Genomic DNA, 23,000 nt, shown 5'->3' on the forward strand with positions numbered 1-23,000 from the left:
TACATAAGAATCTGTTACATAAAAAATCTTCTTCAAAAATATTCCTAATTTTATAAGATATTGAGCCAGTTTTCGTTTATTTTAATACTTAGGTTTTTATTTATACATTTATTACTTTTGATAATTTCTACGCTTTCTTTGAACTTTCTATTATATGTTTCTTTTTTTTTGTGGAGTATTTCTACTTTATCTTTATATATTTTACAATCGTTCAGGGTGCAATGATCATGAAAAGCAGAATTTAATATATTGTATTTTAGATCTGCTATATGTTCTTTTAATCTGGTTTTTAACTTTCTTTTAGTTTCTCCTATATAATAATTATTATCTCTACAAGTACAATGAATTTTATATACTACATTCTTAGTTTCAGCTGGTAGTTGTTGTTTTTTTCTCAGTGTTGAGCTGTTTAAGCCTTGTATACATTTTTTGGTATGACTGTGCTAACTTGAAGTTTATATAATATGGAAATCTATTACTCATTAGAAAAATATAAATTAAGAAATAAAAGAATTAATATGCAGTTGTTAAGGGACTTTTTATATAATTGAACAGCTTTGGGGTTAGCTAAGCTGGGTCGCCTCGGTTCTTCACTTCTCGGGAAGAGGTCGGTTCTGCTCGTGTCCGAGGTTGACTTTTTCAATCTCGTTGACGGAGATTTCTTCCGGTCGTCCTCTCGTGGTTATTGTCAGGTCGTAAATAATAACAAAAAATGCAAATGAGGCAAATCCAGCAAAATGAGGCAAATCCAGCTAAATGAGGCAAATCCAGTAAGACGAATGCTTTCGCAATCGTCTTACTGCTGACATCTGGTAGCGTGACGGCTTCCACATACCAATTGAAGTGATCAACAAATACTAGGATATATTTATTTCCTTTAGTAGTAATAGGAAGTGGCCGACAATGTCCATGGCGGTTTGTTCGAACACGTGGGAAAGGGGAGCAAATAATTGTAATTTAGCTTGTGCTCGTCGTCCTCGTCGTTGGTGCTTAGCACAACTTTGACAATAATTCAGAACCTCTTTTATTATTTCCGGCCAATAAAATGATTTTGCTATTTTTGTTCGCATTTTAAGTTCTCCCAGATGTCCAGCTATTGCGTTATCATGGAAAGTAAACAGGATAAAACAAAACAATCACCACAATAACACAATATAATAATCAATACAACACAATAATCCAGGTCTATAGGTTAGCCAACAATTTGCTTTTCTGACAAACAACAAAAGTTAAAAAAAAGCATTACATTGTTTTAAATTTAACACGACCCAAACTAGAGATTNTCGTCCTCGTCGTTGGTGCTTAGCACAACTTTGACAATAATTCAGAACCTCTTTTATTATTTCCGGCCAATAAAATGATTTTGCTATTTTTGTTCGCATTTTAAGTTCTCCCAGATGTCCAGCTATTGCGTTATCATGGAAAGTAAACAGGATGTATTCCTTTAGGCTTGCAGGAACGACGATTTTGTTCCCAACAATCCGTTATCTTTTATTTGTCCCTTTGTGACAAAGTGCTCCCTATTCATTGAGATAAAATTCTTCCAAATTAAGATTGTTATAACTTCCAGTGGTCACTCCATCCTTTAATGCTTGTATAATGGGTCGCCAACGATCGTCACGCTGCTGCGAGTTGGCCAGTTGAGTCACTGAGAAAATAGGTTCCACTTCTTTTATTTGTCGGATAGGTATACGACTAAGAACATCCGCAGTTTTGTGAGATTTTCCTGCTTTGTGTATAACATCAAAGTCGAATTCCTGCAGGAAAATGATCCATCGCGATAATCTAGAGTCTTTGCAGTCGAGAAGCCATCGAAGGGGTCGGTGATCAGTGACGATAGTGAATTTTCGTCCATATAAATAGGGTTTGAAATATCTTACTGCCCACACTGTGGCTAAACATGCCTTTTCTGTCGTACTGTAATTGAGTTCAGGATTTCTTAATAATCGGCTTGCACAGGCAATCGGCTTCTCCTTGCCGTTCTCTCCCGACTCTTCTCGTAGAATTCGCGGATTTTAAAAGGGTATCACTGTTCGTGGGGAAATGATCATTTCTCCAGTTTTTAAATCGATAAGGAATCCCTTTTGTGTTACCATATCCCTGCCGATAATGTCGTCACACGGATAAGTGACGTGTATGTCCACCAGACAACATGCAAACGAGAATCGCGTGTCTCCGATCTGAAAGATAGGGCTGATGATGCCGTATGTTTGGATAAGATATCCTGTAGCACTTCTTATATTTGTTTTTTTGTTACTATCAACGTGTAATTTTTTTTTCATAGCGTTGGCAAAAGCCTTTGGTAAAAGTGACAGTTTAGCTCCAGTATCTATTTGTACTATAGCTGGATTTCATTCTATATAACAATTGAATGTAGCCTCACTTTGCAATGTGATATATCTAGTAATGGCTTTAGTGGGAAAAGAATGAGTGTGGCCAAATCAATAACAAATTAACCCCAATAGAGATAAAAAAATAATCACCCGCTTCATCACCTAAACATCTCCCATTAACAATAATTATATTTAGATTATTACATAAGTGAAGTAGCTTCCTACTACAATCTCTGTTTTTCGAATTCTTCTGGTTAAGAGAAGCAATACCGAAAAAATTACATAATGCATCAGAAATGATATTCTCCAAACCGAAGTTAGCATTTAAAACACCGGCAATCAACACGTTTGTATTATAGTTAAAGTATAAAAAATAGATTGCCAGTCATTTTCCCTAAAATAAACAAAACATACCAAAATATTACCAAGCTCAACTCCAAATTTAATAAGTATTAGGAAGTCGTCCTGATAAACAACAACCACATAAGGGAAAGACAACCTTATTGCTAATAACCAGCCTGCACAGTAACGACCTTACGCAAGTACAGTACTGTATCTTATAAGCCATTTCAAAATGGACACTATAACCTTGCAGACAATCAGCTAAATCTAAATTTCTGTTAGAGGAACCATACCAAGTTACACGAAAAATAATAATATTATATTGCAATAAATACTTTCAAAAATACTCAGGTTTATTGAACAAACAACAACAATTTCAAATTAAAAAAAAGTATCCCTATCCAACAATTGCTAGGATTGTCATATAACAAAATAATGCTTAACTTTATCATATAACAAAATAATGCTTAACTGCATTATTTTGTTATATGTGTATGTATATGCATAATGCATTAAATAATACGGTAGACGTTCCTATAAAACGGATTCATATAGTTTGGATTCCTATACGACGGCGAAAAAATTGCGACAGTATTCGTACAAACACGCTAAAAAAACTCGTATAATTCGGTAAAACGTCATCGCCGACTCGTGTCGCTACAGGATTGGTCGAATCTAGACCAATAGCGGATATTGTACAAAGCGTTGAGTTTATACGAGCAGCGGACCTTCTAAAAACCATTTATTATTTAACGTCCATAAAAATTATATTTATATTAATGATATCTTCAAAGTTCAGCGAATTTTTCGCAAAAAAATAATTTATCAGGAAGCACGCGAGCGCAATTCGATACGCCACTCCGCGACGAAAACAACCTTAAGCAATGGCGTCGTCGAACGGTGCATACTCGGTAAGTAATCCTACAATTTTTTGTTTGTAGCATAGTTTATATAGATTATTCCCAAAAAATTATACGTGTTTTGGAAATGTTGAGTCAAATTAGTCTAGAATCGATTAATCATATGAAAGAAAACCTTTCAAACAGCCTTAGTCAGTAAACTGCACACGTGCTGGGCTGTGATTGGCTCATGTATTTAAGGACTAGTAGAACATGTATTTCATAAAAAGCGGAACGTATCTACCGTGTTATAGTGGGGTTGACTGTATATAATACTGCAGTTAAAATGAATATATTAACTGTATTAACAACGTTTGTATAATTAATCTGTGCTCCTTTTTCTTTTTCTCCAAAAAAATGAAAAAAATGCTTGAGACACTCGCTGAAAGTGGTAAGTTGTCTTATTCTTCAACAACTGTTTGAGTTCTTGAACAAATAAAGTTACATTAACTGTGATATTAATGTAGTTTCAGTTCAAATAAATTTAATCATGTCACTACTTTATAGATCGTCTGACAAAAAAAAATGGTGGACTCAATCAAATATTAGATAAAGACGAATTAGGTATGATTCATTCTACGATATTCATAATAAATACAGTAAAACCTGTGATCTTCAGTCCCTTGTTTAGTAAAGCTCAGCAGGTGCGGGAAAAACTGTTAAGATCTGCCAATCCTTTTTGTTAATTGATTAATATAGGTTCAATACAGCTGCATAAGTGAAACATGATTATTATTATTATGAACATTGCATTTACGAACTGACGAAGCGATTTACATTAAGAAAGATCTATTTCTAATCAAGTAAATTTCCCTGTTGATAATTTATGTAATGAATCACTTATCTAAATCATTATTACAGACAGAATTTTACATGTAACTGCGGAAATATCTGTAATTTATCCATAAATCAAACTGGCCAATTTTTTATTTTTTCATATTTGAAATTTACAGGTTTTACTGTATATATGTTACAGTAGAGCGTCGTTTATCCGAATCAATTGGGGACTGGAGTTGTTCGGATAACTTATTTTTCGGATAACCAATTATGTACGAACAAATATATTAACCTTTCCCATATTAAAATTTTTTTCCGTTGCGTGTCGCTTCGCGTTGAATTTTCGTCGATGTTAAGTCTAATGTAAACCTTTTAAAATAATAACCGTGGCTATTGTATCGTTAAAAATTATTTCTATATTGTTTACAAACAAAATAAATATATTGAAAAATATTAAAACGAAAAATAATTATACTTTAGAAGTTAATGTGTCTGAAGGGTGAGTGACTGTTTTTATTGTAAATTCAGTAAAGGTAGCAAAAATCATAGGCCAGTGAGTCATTAAAAAAAAAAAACGTGTAATTATTACACTAGTTTCGGTAGTTGTATGTAAATACTAAGTGGTATTGTTTACTGTAGCACAGAATTACGAATTACAAAAATATTGTTTTATACGAAGAAAATATAATTAAATTTAGATATTTTAAAGAAATATTTTTCCTAATAATGCACAATAGTTGTGTGGTTCACTAACAGTTGAAAAGAATACGTCGGATGGCGTATCAGGTAATTAATTTTTTCTTCATTTACTTTAAGGTAAGAAATAAGACTAAATAGGTATAATTACCTGTTCGAGATTATATTTTCTGTAATTCTGTTCGAGATTATTTTTTCTGTAATTCTGTTCGAGATTATAAACTGTATATGCAAGTTTAATAAAGTCACAGAACCGGGAGACCAATACAATAAGTCCTACTTATAAAATATGTCCTAGTAGACAATTATATAATAAATTGTATAATAGGACAAACAAACATAATAATTAATTACATTATTTATAATTGTCATATTATAGAATTTATCGGGTCTCCTTTCTGTAGTTTATACTATTTTCTGGCTTTCTACTAGAGAATGAAAACAAAATTTAAATTTTGTAAGTTTTCTGAGTTGTATTTGTTTATTTATTTCAGATTTATTTGCAACTGAACGACCTGCTTAAGTGGAACCTAAACAAAGTTTAAAAGTTTTTGAAAAATCTAAAAAAAAAAGATTCAGACACTCACTGAAAGTAGTAAGTTTTCTNAACGAGTTACTTTAATTCACCATAATACATTCCATCTACGAGAGAAAGCGACATTAAAAATGCTAAAATGGTGTCGTTAGCCCGCGAACACTCGTACACACGACAATGGTGTAGGGACAACTGATGCAGGGAAATTTTCCCTGCATCAGAAACAACATTAATGTCTTTAGTTCTTTATCACAAAATATCCGCTGTTATGCAAAAGGTCTCCAGCTTTAATTGCGTTTTATACGCATTTTTTCCTCACTGTTTCACATCTAGCAGTTTATACGGTATGCACATACTACACACTCGTCATTACAGCCTTCCTACGCCCATTTTATATCACTTATACAGCGACGGACGTTTTTACCCTAGATGCTGGCTGCTCTGTACTCCTACCATCACAACTGACTGTTTTCATTGTAAATTCAGTAATGGTAGCAAAAATCATAGGCCAGTGAGTCATTTAAAAAAGAAAAACGTGTAATCATTACACTAGTTTCGGTGGTTGTATGTAAATACTGAAGGGTATTGTTTACTGTAGCGCAGAATTACGAATTAAAAAATATTGTTTTATACGAAGAAAATATAATTAAATTTAGATATTTTAAAAATATATTTTTCCTGATAATGCACATTAGTTGTGTGGTTAACTAACAGTTGAAAGGAATACGTCGGATGGCGTATCAGGTAATTAATTTTTTCTTCATTTACTTTAAGGTAAGAAATAAGACTAAATAGGTGTAATTTACCTGTTCGAGATTATATTTTCTATTAACTTTACACTCTATTTTGTGTAATTTCGTTATGGCTGCAGCAATATTATAAGTTTGCTTCTTACATTTCAGTTCGTTCCATCTTTCCTGTTGCTGAAATTATAAATAAGGTCACTGAATATATATATTTGAAACATAATTACCATTATAACAAATATATTTGTTTATTTTAAGTTAAACATGGCTACCGAAAAGTTAATTTATTTCTCGGTGTTATCATTGAATGCTCGATTACTGATAATACTACGATAAAGAGTGATATTATTAAAGAAGGGTCTTATTGAAAAAACTTTTATAAAGCATAATAAACACGTGGAAGATGTATAAAATCGGTCACGGTGTGTAGTCAATATATTTGCTAGAGACAAATTATAAACTGTATATGCAAGTTTAATAAAGTCACAGAACCGGGAGACCAATACAATAAGTCCTACTTATAAAATATGTCCTAGTAGACAATTATATAATAAATTGTATAATAGGACAAACAAACATAATAATTAATTACATTATTTATAATTGTCATATTATAGAATTTATCGGGTCTCCTTTCTGTACTTTATACTATTTTCTGGCTTTCTACTAGAGAATGAAAACAAAATTTAAATTTTGTAAGTTTTCTGAGTTGTATTTGTTTATTTATTTCAGATTTATTTGCAACTGAACGACCTGCTTAAGTGGAACCTAAACAAAGTTTAAAAGTTTTTTAAAAATCTAAAAAAAAAAAAAAGCTTCAGACACTCACTGAAAGTAGTAAGTTTTCTTATTTTTTAACAACTGTTTGAGATCTTAAACAAATAAAGTTACATTAACTGTTATGTATTGTAGTTTCAGTTTAAATAAATTTCATCATGTCACTAGTTTATAAATTTTCTGACAAAGAAAATGGTGCACTGGATCAAATATTGGATAGAGACGAATTAGGTATGATTCATTCTACAATATAAATAATAAATACAGTAAAGCCTGTCACCTTCAGTTCCTTGTGAAGAAAAGCTCGGCAGGTGTGGAAAAATCTATTAAGATCTAACAATATTTTTGCCTCATTCTTTAATATAAGATCAATACAACTGCATAAGTAAACCATAATTATTACTATTTCTAATTTAGCAGAAAACTAACTTAATTAAGTATTTATCAATAATTCATACTTCGGTTTAGAGCAGAATCCTTCGTTTCCGGCAGCCATTATGATTTACGAACTGCCGAAGCGATTTACATTAACAAAAATCTTTCTGTTTATAATCTATGTAATGAATCACTTATCTAAATTATTGTTACAGCCAGAATTTTACATGTAACTGCGGAAATATCTTTAATTTATTCATTCTGGACATTTTTTGATATCTTCATATTCGAAATTTACAGGTTTTACTGTATATATGATATTTATTTTGCTACATTTTATAGTAGTATATATAATCATTTAAACAAGTGTTTTTTATCTAACAACCGAGACTTTTTTCACAAACATTTGATAGTAATAAAAAACGACTGAAGAAACTTTACCAAACAGAAAACAGTTATATGAGGTCTTTCTTATGGGAGAATAAGAGTAGAGATTTTCCTCTAAAGCATTATTACGTTAATTTAAAACTGCAGGGAACAGATAATTTTGGTGTTAGTCCAATTGGTGACATTCTTGATATCAAGGATATATTTAAAAAAGTGAATGATGGACATACGAACATTCTTGTATGTGGAGATCCTGGTTCTGGCAAAACTACATTGTGCAAGAAGATTGCCTACGATTGGGCTGTCGATGATCCCTCAAACAATTACTTAAGTCGTTTCGACATTGTTGCAGTCTTAACATTAACGGAACTTGAAAGTGATAAGAAATTGGAAGATGCTGTTCTAGAAGATATTTTTGAAACTTCAGAACCAGAAATGAAGAAAAAAATACGGAAAGCAAATTTAAATGTATTAATTATTATAGATGAATACGATTATGTTAATAGTTTTGATAGAACCAAAAATTTTTTAAGAAAGGGTTTCTTTGGTATTTTTCGAAAGTTAACAATTATAGTGACGAGTCGTCCTCACACAGCAGAAAAAGTAAGAGAATACATAAATTTTCGATTTCATCTTCAAGAATTTTCACCCGAACAGCAGGAAGAATACGCGAAGTTGGTGTTCAAACAAAATGTTGATAAAACACAAAGATTCCTTATATTATTAGAAAATGAATTTTATTTATCTTTGTCTAAATATCCGTTATTCTTGCATATGTTTTGTTGTTTTCATAGCAAAAATCGATTAAAAAATATACAAAAATACAAGACAAATATCTATATTTATATATTTCGATTGATTAGAGACAGATCAAAGAGAAAACTTCAGCTAAATTTCAATGTGCTGATAGGAAACTATTTTGCTTTGGAAGATATTTTAGTTAGGTTAGGAAATTCAATTTACGAAAAAAATACCAATGAAAAAGTGCTATTATAACCCTTTCGATACGAAACAAAAACTTACAACCGACGAATTAAATGAATGTGTCAATGAATGTAATAAGATTTTTGATTACGGTTTGGATTTTCTTACTCACTGCTTTGACATTGACGATAATCCTTACTTTGATTGCGTGCACGAGTCAATCAAAGAATTTCTCGTCGCCCTGTATTTGTATAATAACTCTGAAGTTCCTTTTCTGAATGTTACTAGCGATTCTATTATACCACGTGATATAGAGTTTATAACTTATCATAAGTTTATTACGTTTTATTTTGGTTTATTTAAAGAGGAAAATATTCCAAAAACTTGCTTCAAGAATTTAGAAAAAATTGTGTTACCTTTGCACCTTTCGATAAGTATATACAACGAAATCGACAATGAAGAAGACAAAAAAATATTTTTGAACACAGTTAAAAAGTACGAATATTCTAACAATTCTGGCTGGATTCCTTTAGATTTTTCAGAAATATACTTTATTGTTGACATTTACGAGTCTACAAACGTTACGTTTGAAAGGCTGAATGAACTTCACGGTAGAGTTTGGTTTTCCTGTCAAGTGGAAATATTTATATTTATGAAAATAGAGAAAGAGTTTCTTCGACTGAAAGATATAAGAGCATTGAGAAATGATTGGAGAAATGTGGAGAACATTCGGGATATATTGATAGAAAACACGTGGAACCAATTTAATATACATTTATGTGGAATAATTCAGGTTCCTTTTCGTCTTGAATGTCACATGAAACAGGGAAGTACATTCCCTGCAAATTTACTTAAAACTTTCAATTGTGTCGAAAATCTTGCACAAATATTAGTTGATGATGTAAATCAATTATCTTACGAGTTGGTTAGGTTGAAATTTACTACAGAAGATGACACCGAAGACAATTGTTTATTTTTAAACAAGGATCTGTTTGAAAGTATAGAGCCCTATATAAAGTTATTTCCTAATTTATAACTGCATACATTGGAAAATAATGATTTTAAATGATCCTAAATGATCCTTTCAATGCAATAACAAATGCAAGTTGCATTATATAAATGACCTTTCGGCCAATAGAATGTTATTAATTGATATCCATTATAAAAAGATAATTGATGTGAAAATTTATTGTGTTCAAACATAAAAGTCAGCAATCTTTTACCCAAATTACATTTATATATAGGCTACATTAGTGATGTAGATGTCTGGTACGTTCAAAAATATTCCGTATGTTAGTTAATTGTTAGGAGATGGCAGGTGTTCAGTAGAATACTTATTCAATGTAAAGAACTACTGTACATTGACAACTTTATAATTAAAATTTATATTTTTATGCTTATGTTTTCCTATAAAGTATTAAGTTCGGTTAACTCCAGATAATTTAAATGCAAGAAATCCTTGGTATATGTTAATTAAATTAACTATTAATAAACTACTGTATCTTTTAACAATTGCTTTGTATTAAATTTTACAACTTTTGTAGTTTCGCACTAATTAATAAAGTTCTTTTTATCGTGAATAGAAATTTTAGAGAATTTTGCATCAATCTAAAACTTTGTATGCGAGGAAACTCTTAGTTTCCTGCTGTATTATATACAGACAAGATCGTCGACAGCTCGCTTAGGGTACGGAGTAGCGCGTGCTTCATGTGACATTTATGTTTAACAAATAAATTACGTAATATGACGATGCCTGGTCTTTTAATGGTTACTATAGGAAAAGAATGGGGCGATATGCGAATAACGTCACACCTTATATCTAATCTTTATTATATTACGAAGCTGCTCTGCAGAAAAACATCTATCTTCTTCCTTTGCTAATCTAAACACTAAAAGTAATTCTTCTGACTGATCTACAATGGTCTTGATAGCTTCCTAGCGAGCAAGCCACCTTGTTCCACTGAAGTTTAAATATTTCCTTAGGTTTTGAATTTTCATTTATGGTAGCATACAGACTTTCGTATCGAGTTTTCCGTGTTGAACTATAGGAAAACCAATTGTGAGCATCTCAGACAAGATATTCCAAATGTCTTGATACGGTTTGACATGCTTTTTCTCCTCACAGATGAAGTGAATGACAAACACATCTTACTGAGCCAAGCTTGGAAAATCATCTCTCAACAATGTAGAAAATGACTGATGTCTTCCAATCATGACACTAGCATTGTCAACTCTTATTCAAATTAGGTTATGTAGATTTAAGCCATCTTGCAACAACTGATTTTTAAATGAATTATAAATGTAATCTGCATCACAATCTTCCTCCTATTGAATGAAACCATAAAGGGTTGTGGTGATTTTTTCTTTATTCTGAAGAAATATTTTACCACGATGCACAGAATCTCGGTTGTAGAAATGTCGGTTGATTTATCTATTATTACAGAAAACGGACTGTTATCCATGTCCTTAATCAATTCCTCTATGACTGATGGTACAATAACGTTTTTTAACAGCATCGAACATTTAGTGTAACGACGTTTCAATTCCCCAAAACCTTTAGACTTATCATCAGTTTTAGGTAGTAGGTCTGTTAGATAGTTTACAGTGTTAATACTGCCATGCTCAACAACGAAGACACTCAATGTTAATTCTGCAGTTTTTGTTTCTGTATTTATTATTGGCGCAAATGGCAATTTTTTTATTATTCTAAAGCTATTTTAATAAGTAAAAAAGAATTATTTACTGTATCGTAACAAATGTAAGTTGATTTGAAATTTTGGCTATTTAGCACTGAGAATATTACGTTATTACTAAAAAAAAGACAAATTTATTAAATACATTTATTATAAAACAAAACAATCACCACAATAACACAATATAATAATCAATACAACACAATAATCCAGGTCTATAGGTTAGCCAACAATTTGCTTTTCTGACAAACAACAAAAGTTAAAAAAAAGCATTACATTGTTTTAAATTTAACACGACCCAAACTAGAGATTTCACTCCGAACACGCAACACGATCGCCTGCCATAAGTCACAAGAAGGTTCCGCTAGAGGTTCTCAACCAATCAAGGTGTAAATAAGTAAGTCGAAATACCCTTTTGGAGGCGCCATTTTGAGTCGCATGTTTTAAACAAACTTGTACGTGCAGTCAGTTTTATACGACATTATTTAAACTAAAATAGCATAAATCCAGTGATCTCCAGTCAAAAATATATTAATAATTTCAAATGATTATGCAACCCCAATTTTATGTAACTTTTTGACGAAATAGTTTAAAAGAAACAATCATCCATATTAGTTGCTGTCGTGATTGAAACTAATTAAATAGGTGCTAAAACTAATGCAATTACCTATATAAAGTAATGCAATAACATCAAATAAAATTTTGAATAACTTCATTGTATATTTGTATATTCTTTATTTTAAAGCACTTTCCAATACAAGATTAATGCATTAAAAAATTAATACTGGACTAACGTTTAATGAACATTTTTGGCCTTACAAAGGCTTAAATGTCGTATTTTCCTAATTATATAAAATTTATTATTGAAGCATAATATTAAACACAATTTAATGACATTTTCAATAGAGCTTATCTGCGACATCTTTCTCTGTATACACCCAAAGTACAGATATAATAAAACAAATTACACTATTTTTGGAAGTCAGCAGACTCTCTGCAAATACTTGATTTGATCTGGTTTCAGAAATAAATTAAATTTGTTTTCTATTGCTTTTTGTTTTTGTGTCAGCTTTTCTATCTAACATTTAAAACACAGATTATAAGTTATAGCCTATATGTTACCGCTAAAGCTCGAAAGTCGTTAATGTGTACATTACCTAGCTAATCTGCAGATTAACTAGGGTGATCCGTTAAAGTTGTGAAAATTGTTTCATTTCTCAAATTACCTAGATAATGTGCAGAGTATCTAGGTAATCCGCATATTACCTACTAGGCACTCGGTAAAGTAAAAATAAGATCTTTGCCACAAATAAATGTATCACAAATAGGTGTGCTTGTCGCAAAAACCAATTTCTATGAAATTTAAAGTGTCACCAATCTTTAGACCGCACTAATATGTAAGCACAATTGGATAATGTTACCTATGGTGAGTAAAATGGCGGCTCGTCTCTGATTCCAGCAAACAGAAGAAAGGAAACGGGACGCATGTTCAAACCTAACCTAACCTATTCTAATAATTTGGTTGGTAATTATGGTAATTTATTAAAATAGGTTAGGTTAGGTTAAAACGTGTGTTAGGTTAGGTTAGAACGTTAGAGACAAAAAATTCTAAAAATAATATTCTAACATTCGAATTCGAATATATTTTATTATACTCTACGAATATATGAAAATCTATTTCTCGTTAGAAAAATATAAACTAAGGAATAAAAGGATGAATATGCAGTTGTTGAGGGACCTCTGAATATGATTAAACAATAGGCTCTGGGGTTAGCTGGGCTGGGTCGTCTCGGGGCTTCACTTCTAGGGAAGGGGTCGGTTCTGCTCGTGTCCGAGGATGACCTTTTCAGTCTCGTTGACAGAGATTTCTTCCGGTTGTCCTCTCGTCGTTGTTGTCGGGTCGTAAATATTACTATAACTTCCTTTAATAACACTGTCTCCCACTCGGTAACGTGGAGGTTTATTTTATCGGCGGTGTCTTTCTTGTGTTGTCTCTGCCGCTTGTTCAGAATATTGTTGATATGAGTGTTGCATTTGTTGACGTAATTCGGAGGCGAAGTTCTCTTCTATATCGTAAGATATTGTAGCGAGGCTCGTAAGTAGGTCAAATGGATAGGTCGGGTTTCTCCCATATAAAAAATAAAAAGGACTTTCGTTTATAGATGCATGTACTGACGTATTATACGCAAACAAGGCGTAGGGGATGCACTCGTCCCAATCTCGTTGGTCTTTAGACACATAATGAGATAAAATGTCTATTTAGGTCTTGTTAAATCTTTCAACGACACCATTACAGGCGGAATGATAGGCTGTGGTAAGGAGTCTTTTTATTTGTAGCAATTTACACACTTCCGAAAACATTTTAGAGACCACGTTCGGTTCTCTATAGGTTAATAATTGAGTCGGTGTTGAGTGGCGTAATACGATGTGAGTGACGAACACTTTCGCAATCGTCTTACTGCTGATATCTGGTAGAGGGACGGCTTCCGCATACCGACCGAAGTGATCAACAAACACTAAGATATATTTATTTCGGTTAGTAGTAATAGGAAGTGGCCGACAATGTCAATGGCGGTTCGTTCGAACACGTGAGAAAGGGAAGAAAATAATTGTAATTCAGCTTGTGCTCGTCGTCCTCGTCGTTGGTGCTTAGCACAACTTTGACAATAATTTAGAATCTCTTTTATCATTTCCGGCCAATAAAATGATTTTGCTATTTTTGTTCGCATTTTAAGTTCTCCCAGATGTCCAGCTATTGCGTTATCATGGAAAGTAAACAGGATGTAGCCTATCCTTTAGGCTTGCAGTAACTGCGATTTGTTACCACTAATCCGTTATCTTTTATTTGTCCCTTTGTGACAAAGTGCTCCCTGTTCATTGAGATAAAATTCTTCTAAATTAAGATTGTTATAACTTCCAGTGGTCACTCCATCCTTTAATGGGTCGGCAAAGATCGTCACGCTGCTGCGAGTTGGCCAGTTGAGTCACTGAGAAAATAAGTTCCACTTCTTTTATTTGTCGGATAAGCATACGACTAAAGGCATCCGCAGTTTTGTGAGAGTTTCCTGCTTTGTGTATAACATCAAAGTCGAATTCCTGCAGGAAAATGATCCATCGCGATAATCTAGAGTCTTTGCAGTCGAGAAGCCATCGAAGGGGTCGGTGATCAGTGACGATAGTGAATTTTCGTCCATATAAATAGGGTTTGAAATATCTTACTGCCCTTACTGTGGCTAAACATTCCTTTTCTGTCGTACTGTAATTGAGTTCAGGCTTCCTTAATAATCGGCTCGTACAGGCAATCGGCTTCTCCTTGCCGTTCTCCTCTTGTGATAATACCGCTCCCAAAGCGAAGTTCGAAGCACCTATAGCGAGTATAAATGGTTTTGTGAAATCGGGTGATTTTAATAACGGTGCTAACGTCATAATTTCTTTTAGTTTTTCGAAGCTTTCCTGTTGATTTGGTCCCCATTCAAAAGGTATATCCTTTCTTAACAGATCAGTCAACGGCTTAGCAATTTTTGCATAAGCGTCTATGTGTTTCCGATAGTAGCCAGTTAGTCCTAAAAAGGATCGGATTTCCCGCTCACTTTCAGGCCGCGGAAAATCCACAACGCATTTTATTTTGTCGATATCAGGTTTTATGCCTTGTTTTGCTTGTAAATGTAGGTCTTTCTTGACCTTGTAACCTCGACTGATTGGGTTGCCTGTATTCTATTTCTTTTCCGGCTAACCTCTTTTCCTAGTTTTGTATTCTGACTTACGCCGTTTTGTTCTCTCCCCACTCTTCTCATAAAATTCGCGGAGTTTAAAAAGGGTATCATTCGTGGGAGAATGATCATTTCTCCATCTTTTAAATCGATAAGGAATCCCTTTTGTGTTATCATATCCCTGCCGATAATGTCGTCACACGGATAGGTGACGTCTATGTCTACTAGACAACATGCAAACGAGGATCGCATGTCTCCGATCTGAAAGATAGGGCTGATGATGCCGAATGTTTGGATAAGATATCCTGTAGCGCTTCTTATGTTTGTTTCTATGTTACTATCAACGTGTAATTTCTCTTTCATAGCGTTGGCAAAGGTCTTTGGTAAAAGTGACATCTTAGCTCCAGTATCTATTTGTACTATAGCTGGATTTCCTCCTATATAAGAATTGAATATAGCCTCACTTTGCGGCGTGGTATATCTAGTAATGGCTTTAGTAGTGTTTACAGAGAATTTTTTTCGATTCCGTGTCTAAGGAGCATGATATGTTGGCCGATTTATTTCTATCAGATCCTCGCTTCTGCTCGCATTCTTCAACGCGAGGAAACTCTTAGTTTCCTGTTATATTAATATTATATACGGACAGGACCGTCGACAGTTCGCATGGAGTCCATGCCCCATTTGGCATTTATTTTTAACAAATGAAATACGAAATATGCCGATGCCAGGTCTTCCGACGGTTACTTTGGAAAAAGAATGGGTGTGGCCAAATCAATAACAGATTAACCCCAATAGAGATAAAAGAATCTTTCGCATGTACAGTACCTTAAAAGCCATTTCAAAATGGAGACTATAACCTTGCAGAGAATCAGCTAAATCTACATTTCTGTTAGTAGAACCATATCAAGTTACAGGAAAAAGAATAGTATTATATAGCAATAAATACTTCCAAAAATACTCAGGTTTATTGAACAAACCACAACGAAACACCCTCTTCAACGTTAAAAGATATGCAAATCCTTTTACCTGGCTGCCCTTCAAAGATTTCTTTCTATTAGTCTCTCCTTTCCGGAAGCTCGGTGAATACAGATTAATTGTGATAATATTAAAGACTTACCAAAAAAAAAATATATAATTTAGCTATGATTCGCTCTTTTGTTGGTCGATTGACTTTGTTTAAGCCAATAAATGTTTTGTTACCCACCCCTGGGCCATAAATATTTCGGTAAATACGCTCCTTTACCATTTACAGTAAATCTTCGAAGTTAACTACACAATTTTGGTTGAAAACAATCAAAGGGAAACTCCTTCTAAAGTTTTATTGGTTATCTTCTGTCTTTGTTGACATTACTGTAACCAATCACAGACTCGTGAAAAGAAAAATTGCCGCGATAAGTCCCGCTTCCAACCTTCGAAGTAAAATGTAAACAATCACAATAAATTCGCTTTTTAAATCGTTTATTTTAGCTCTAATTAACTAATTTAACATTTTAAGGCATTAAATTAGCTAATTCGACAATATTTAATTGTATAAATATGTTTTTAAAACTATTTAGCAACAAATATTCTCGGGAAACTCCACCTCTCTATAGTAAGTGTATGGAAGACGTTCTTGCTGTTAATTGGCTTTAAAATTTTTGTTTCTACGCCTATTACGCTCTAACTGGTAATTTATATTATGACTGATTTAACTTTAACGAATGAGAGTTTTTTCAGAACCATGTGGTTTGGATTTTCCCGCGAAGAACCAATCCACGTGATTGAAGTCATTATGTAAACAAACGTTAAAAAATAGCTATATTTATTATTTTACAGCGTAATTCTACTAGTTTTCATGTTATTTGACTCTACTTAGACAAGAAGATTTTTTATCAAAAGCTTGCAGCTGAAAAATTTGCCGGGAAACTAATTACTTTCGGATATTGCGTAATCGCAGGAAAACATTAACCAATCATATATTATAGGGTATTATTATATAAAGCGTTGAAAAAATATGTAAAAAGTGTCAAATATTCACTCTTATAAAAGTATGTTGATAAACTTTGACCTAAAAATACCTTAGTATTTTTCCCACTTTCCGCAGTTAGTCATATAGGGAGAGAGAGTATGTACAGTACAGTACATTGTAAACAAGGACTTTACTCAGAACTGTTTATATATACGTGAGGGTAAAGTCAAATTTTCGCTGTTACGTAATAAGAGAAAATACGTAAACAATTAAGTAAGCCGTATCGGTCGTACGGCTCACTAATCGGCGTCACTTCACATGACAATCGATTCTTCCCCATCTTAATTAGAGAGGTAGTGTAAATAATGGCAATAACTTCTCCCCCGCTCTAGCTAGAGAGCTGCAGTTTGTTTTGTTTAAAAGAAGACAGATGCGTCTAACTAACAGACGTACAAAGTTTAGCGAATCTCTGTAAATTAATTTCTTTTTCTATTGTTCGTGAACTTCGAAATTTTAATATTATTTTAAATTTGTATTAAACTAAAAATTGAACAATCGTAAAGTGTAATATGTTTTTAATCAAACACATAAAACAGATTAAATACAGCGAGATTTTGAAGCGAAATATCTCTTTTTCTATTGTTCGTGAACTTCGAAATTTTAATATTATTTTAAATTTGTATAAAACTAAAAATTAAACAATCGTAAAGTGTAATATGTTTTTAATCAAACACATAAAACAGATTAAATACAGCGCGATTTTGAAGCGAAATATCTCGATTTAAATAATTATCCAAAAATTCAAAAAATGCGCCGAATGACGAATTTCACTGATTTTTTTAATATGAGCCGGAAAAAGGTTAAAGAATACAGTAGACCTCCTATAAAACGGGTTCATATAGTTCGGATTCCTATACGACGGCGAAAAAATTGCGACCGTATTCTTACAAACACGCTAAAAAAACTCGTATAATTCGGTAAAACGTCATCGCCGACTCGTGTCGCGACAGGATTGGTCGAATCTAGACCAATAGCGGATATTGCACAAACCGTTGAGTTTAAACGAGCAGCGGACCTACTACATACCATTTATTATTTAACGTCCATAAAAATTATATTTATATTAACGATGTCTCCAAACTTCAGTGAATTTTTCGCAAAAAAACATAATTTATCAGGAAGCAGGCGAGCGCCATTCGATACGCCGCTTTACGACGAAAACAAGCTCAAGAATGGCGTCGTCAAACGGTGCACGCTCGGTAAGTAATGCTACAATTTTTGTAAATTAATTTCTTTTTCTATTGTTCGTGAACTTCGAAATTTTAATATTATTTTAAATTTGTATTAAACTAAAAATTAAACAATCGTAAAGTGTAATATGTTTTTAATCAAACACAAAAAACCAGATTNCCGAAAAAATTATACGTGTTTTGAAAATGTTGAGTCAAATTAGTCTAGAATCGATTAATTTTATGGAAGAAAACCTTTCAAACAGCCGTGGTCCGTAAACTGTATACGTGATCCATGTATTTAATTGTGATTGGCTCATGTATTGGCTCATGGATTGACTCATATGATTGGCTCATGTATCTAAGGACTCGTAGAACATGAATTTCATAAAAAGCGAAACGTATCTACCGTGTTATAGGGGGGTCAACTGTATATAATAATGCAGTTAAGATGAATATACTAACTGCATTAACAACGTTTGTATAATTAATCTGTGCTCCTTTTTCTTTTGAATTACAATTACAAAGAGTAGGGACTACGGTTGAAAAAAACGCGAAAATGTATAATTAAGTGTATTTAATTATATGCAATTAAACGGTTAAAAGCAATATTGTTAATCAAACAGAAATTACTCGGCTGCGCAGAATAAAACAGTCGTGCGATAAACAGATAAACGGTTTTTTACGTTCGCAAACAAAACTATATTATCTGTTATTTTATCTTATGACGTTCTTCATATTCGAAACAGAAACTAACACACAGAAACACCCCCAAATCTTATTCATTTATCATTTTTCGACGTTTCAAGATCTCCCCACTCCAAAAATGTAAAAATGTCTAGGAGGTGACTTTTTTATTGTAATTTCAGTAAAAATAGCAAAATCATAGGCCAGTGAGTCATTTTACACAGAAAACACGTGTAATTAATACACTTGTTTCGCTGGTTGTATCTAAATACTGTGTAGTATCATTTACTGTAGTACGAGAATTACGAATTACACAAAATTACAGTTTTATGTAAAGAAAAAAATAATTAAATTCAGGTATTTTAAAATATATTACGCCTGCGAAAACAAAGAACTATTTTTCCTGACTACGTCACAAAGTCTTTGTATCGTCGATGTAACAGTTGGAAGGAATGCGTTAGATGGCAAAGTCAGGTAATTAATTTTTTTTTCATTTATTTTAAGGTAAGAAATGAGACTAAATAGGTGTAATTACCTGTTCGATTTTATCAAATTTGCACTCCAATTTAGTGTAATTTCGTTATGGCTGCGGCAATATTAGAAGTTTTCTGAGTTGTATTTTTTCATTTATTGCAGATTTATTTGCAACTGAACGATCTGCTTAAGTGGATTTTAAACAAAGTCTAAAAGTTTATGAAAAATCTCAAAAAAAAAAAAAAATGCTTCAAACAGTCGCTGAAAGTGGTAAGTTTTCTTATTCTTCAACAATTGTTTGATATCTGGAACCAACAAAGTTACATTAACTGTGCTGTATTGTAGTTTCAGTTCTAATAAATTTCATCATCTCACTACTTTATGGATCTTCTGACAAAGAAAATGGTGCACTCGATCAAATACCGGATAGAGATGAATTAGGTATTATTCATTCTACAATATAAATAATAAATACAGTAAAACCTGTCACCTTCAGTCTCTTGTTAAGTGAAGCTAGGCAGGTGTGGAGAAAAACCTGTTAAGATCTGACAATATTTTTGGCTCATTCTTTAATATAGGATCAATACAGCTGCATAAATGAAACAAGATTATTATTATTATTATTAACATTGCATTTACGAACTGACGAAGCGATTTACATTAATTAAGAAAGATCTATTTCTAATCACGTAAATATTCCTGTTGATAATTTATTTAATGAATCACTTATCATTGTTACACTACATCATTGTTACAGCCAGAATTTTACATGTAACTGCCGAAATATTTGTAATTTATTCATAACTCAAACTGGCCATTATTTGATCCCTTTATATTCGAAATTTACAGGTTATACTGTATATATGTTATTTATTTTGCTACATTTTATAGCTACATAGATTTATACTAATCATTTAAACAAGTGTTTTTTATCTAACAATCGAGATTTTTTCAGAAACATTTGTAAGTAATAAAAAACGACTAAAAAAACTTTACTAAACAGAAAACGGTTATATGAGATCTTTCTTATAAGAGAATAAGAGTAGAGATTTTCCTCTAAAGGATTATTACGTTAATTTAAAACTGCAGGAAACACATAATTTTAGTGTTAATCCAATTGGTGACATTTTTGATATCAGGGATATATTTAGGGAAGTGGATGATGGGCATACGAGCATTCTTGTATGTGGGGATCCTGGTTCTGGCAAAACTACATTGTGCAAGAAGATTGCCTACGATTGGGCTGTCGATGATCCGTCAAACAATTACTTAAGTCGTTTCGACATTGTTGTAGTCTTAACATTAACGGAACTTAAAAGAGGTAAGAAATTGGAAGATGCTGTTCTAGAAGATATTTTTGAAACTTCAGAACCAGAAATGAAGAAAAAAACACGGAGGGTAAATTTGAATGTCTTAATTATTTTAGATGAATACGATGAAGATGTTGAAACTTCTAATAGAATCAAAAATTTTTTAGGAAAGGGTTCCTTTGGTATTTTTCGAAAATTAACAATTATTGTGACGAGTCGTCCTCATCCTGCCGAAGGAATAAGAGAATACATGAATTTTCGATTTAATCTTCAAGAATTTTTACTCGAACAGAAGGAAGAATACGCGAAGTCGGTGTTCAAACACAAACACTCCTTAAAATATTAGAAAACGAATTTTATATTTCTTTGACTAAAAGTCCGTTATTCTTGCACATGTTTTGTTGTTTTCAAAATACATTAGGAGATATATGAAGATATAAGACAGATATGTATATTTATATAATGCAATTGATTACATAGAGATCAATGAGAAAACTTCAGATAAATCCAAGTGTTCCGATAGGAAAGCATTTTCCTTTGGAAGAAATTTTAGTTAGATTAGGAAAGTTAATTTTCGAGAAAAATACCAACAAGAAAGCGCTATTCTATCCCTTCGATAAAGAACAAAAAATTACCATCGACGATTTAAATAAGTATTTCATTTAATGTAATAAGATTTTTCCTTTTGCTTTGGATTTTCTTTCTCACAGCTTTGACAATCACAATAATTTTTACTTCGATTGCGTGCACGAGAGCATCAAAGAATTTCCGGTTGCTCTGTAATTGTATAAGAACCCTGAAGTACCTTTCCTGAATGTCACTAACAATTATACTGTACCATGTGTTACAGAGTTTACAACTCATCATAATTTTATTACGTTTTATTTTGGTTTATTTAGAGAAGAAAAAATTCCAAAAACTTGCTTCAAGAATTTCGAAAAAGTTGTGTTTTCGTTAGACATTTCGATAAAAATATACAACGAAATTCTCAATGAAGAAGATAAGAAAAGATTTTCAAACACGGTTAAAAAATACGAATGCACTTGTAATTCACGTATGAACTATTCTGTGTGGACGATTCCCTCAGATTTTTCACAGATATACTTCATTGTTGACATTTGCGAGTCTCCCAATTCTTACGTTACGTTTGAAAACTTGAATAAACTTCACGATAAAGTTTCGCATTCCTGTCAAGTGGAAATATTTATATTTATGAAAATAGAGGAAGTGTTCCTTCGACCGAATGATGTCAAAGCAATGGAAAATGTTTGGAAAAAGATGGAAAACAAGCGAGATATATTGATAAAAAACACGTGAAACAAATTTGAAATTTATTTCCGTGGAATAGTTCAGAAATCTTCTGTGATTGAACAGAGAAGTCGACTAAATACATTCCCTGCGTATTTGCTTAAAGTTTTTAATTGTGTCGAAAATCCTGCAGAATTATTTGTTAATGATGTAAATCAATTATCTTACGAGTGTGTTAGGTTGAAATTTACTACAGAAGATGACACCGAACACAATTTTTTACTTCTAAACAAAGATCTGTTTGAAAGTATAGAGCCATATATAAAGTTATTTCCCAATTTATAACTGTATACATTGAAAAGTAATGATACTGAATTATCCTTTCAATGCATTAGTCTGTAGTGTCGTAAACGTAATGAGAAATGCAAATTACATTGTACAATTGATGTGTAAATTTATTGTATGACGACATAAAAGTCAGCAATATTTTACCAAATTGCATTTATATATAGATTAGTAATTTTGATATCTTGTACGTTCAAAAATATTCGGTATGTTAGTTAAATGTAAGGAGATGGCAGATGTTTAGTAAAATACTTATTCAATGTAAAGAAATACACTCAACAACTTCATAATGAAAATTGATATTTTTATTGTTATGGTGTCCTATGAAGTATTAATTTCCGTGAACTCCAGCTTATTTAAATGCAAGAAAGCCTTGGTATATGTTAACTATAAATAAATTATTGTATCTTATAACAATTGCTTTGTGTTAAATTTTACAATTTTTTTTATTTTTGCAGTTATTAATAAAGTAATTTTGATTGTGAATAAAATTTTTAGAGAATGTCGCATCAATCTAAAACTTTGTATGCAAGGAAACTCAGTTTCCTGCTATATTATGTACAGA

At 32.2% G+C, this 23,000-nt stretch overlaps 1 long non-coding RNA gene across 1 annotated transcript; it reads left to right on the forward strand.

Annotated features, from left to right (window-relative positions):
• Positions 1–19,210: 19,210 nt before the first annotated feature.
• On the forward strand, positions 19,211–20,154 carry LOC111615040. Its single transcript, XR_002755024.1, has 3 exons — positions 19,211–19,532; positions 19,695–19,802; positions 19,878–20,154. It is a non-coding gene; the product is annotated as an uncharacterized LOC111615040 (long non-coding RNA).
• Positions 20,155–23,000: the final 2,846 nt, after the last annotated feature.

Source organism: Centruroides sculpturatus, unplaced genomic scaffold (genome assembly GCF_000671375.1).
Source record: "Centruroides sculpturatus isolate CEXI.00-Female unplaced genomic scaffold, Cexi_2.0 scaffold2258, whole genome shotgun sequence".
Taxonomy (NCBI): Eukaryota; Metazoa; Arthropoda; class Arachnida; order Scorpiones; family Buthidae; genus Centruroides; species Centruroides sculpturatus.